Raw genomic sequence first — 1,515 nt, forward strand, 5'->3', positions numbered from 1 at the left:
CGTTTGTTGACTACAAAGCAAAAAAGCATTCAAAAACAGGAGATGTTTTTCAATAATTTATTTCAATTGTTTACTTGAAACATAACATAATTCCTACTTGAAGTCCAGCTAAAGCTAAGTGAACCACATCTAAAATTTATCTTTAGTGTAATTCTCGCATCTATGGCTTGGAATCAATACGAAAAGCAGAGACAAAGTCTTTGAAGTTGTAAAAGGGTTTTTTTTTCAGTGTATGGTGTAAATATTTTTATTTCTGAATACAATCCCCAACTCAATATTTTTTGTATTCCTTTAGCTTTTATCTTACAATTATCTCCTCTCCTTTGTGTACAATATACAAGTTCCACTGTAAACCAAATATCATCGAATTAGGGTGGTTTTGAACTTTGTCAATTCATTTTAATCTTCTCCTTGCTCGTGTTCCAGGATGTTGCCACAAATATGTGTATCTGGTTCTCTTATTGTGTGTAATGCGCAAGTTAGATACACAGGATATCCCATTGTGTTATGAAGTCAATTTGTCAAGGACGAAAGGGAAGCTGCGGTGTCCGAGTGGTTAAGGAGATGGACTTGAAATCCATTGGGTTCTACCCGCACAGGTTCGAATCCTGTCCGCAGCGATTAATCTTCCTTGGGTTTTTGTACGACAATCGCGGCGTATAAGAACTAGGACATTCTTTTTACATAACTGTTCGATTCTAAAAATGATAAATATAATTTCACAAAACTAATATATCGATATAAAAGGTATGTAATTTTAAGCAATAGTAGAAGTGACCATGCTAAGGTTTAGGATTCAATTTTTTTATGGCTAACATTAAATATTTCAACTTAATTTTAAATTTAGCATTTAAGTTAATATAAAATTTTAAATTCTATAGAACCTTCGCGCTTTAAAAAGCAATTTCTTCATTTGAGTTAGTCGATAGTGAAGCTTTTTATAATTGGTTCCTAACTCAGTAAGAGTGTCATTCGGATACGAGAAATTGTAATACTGAGATGAAATAAAGCATATGAGTTTATGTAGTTTGGATCAAATTTCAGCTCCTAGATTTTCTAGATTTAAACCGAAAGAATTATCTGTAAGCAGGCTACACAGAAATAATTTTTTTTATGGGAGAATTCACTAACAGGTTGGCTGATAAGATACCGGTCTGACACATAGATGGCGCCGCTATTATTAAATGCATATTATTTTTATATAGTACCAACCTTCAAATGATTCGTGTGAGATAGAGCGTCTTTTGTGAAACAACTTTTGTTATTGTGAAAACAAAAATGGAAAAAAAGGAATTTCGTGTTTTGATAAAGTACTGTTTTCTGGAGGGAAAAAATACGGTGGAAGCAAAAACTTGGCTTGATAATGAGATTCCGGACTCTGCCCCAGGGAAATCAACAATAATTGATTGGTATGCAAAATTCAAGCGTGGTGAAATGAGCACGGAGGACGGTGAACGCAGTGGACGCCCGTAAGTGGTGGTTACCGACGAAAACATCACAAAAATCCACAAAATG

At 34.1% G+C, this 1,515-nt stretch overlaps 1 non-coding gene across 1 annotated transcript; it reads left to right on the forward strand.

Annotated features, from left to right (window-relative positions):
* Positions 1-538: 538 nt before the first annotated feature.
* TRNAS-UGA (transfer RNA serine (anticodon UGA)) lies at positions 539-620 on the forward strand. Its single transcript has one exon. It is a non-coding gene; the product is annotated as a tRNA-Ser (tRNA).
* Positions 621-1,515: the final 895 nt, after the last annotated feature.

This window comes from Haematobia irritans, chromosome 3 (assembly GCF_050003625.1).
Source record: "Haematobia irritans isolate KBUSLIRL chromosome 3, ASM5000362v1, whole genome shotgun sequence".
NCBI classification, from domain to species: domain Eukaryota; kingdom Metazoa; phylum Arthropoda; class Insecta; order Diptera; family Muscidae; genus Haematobia; species Haematobia irritans.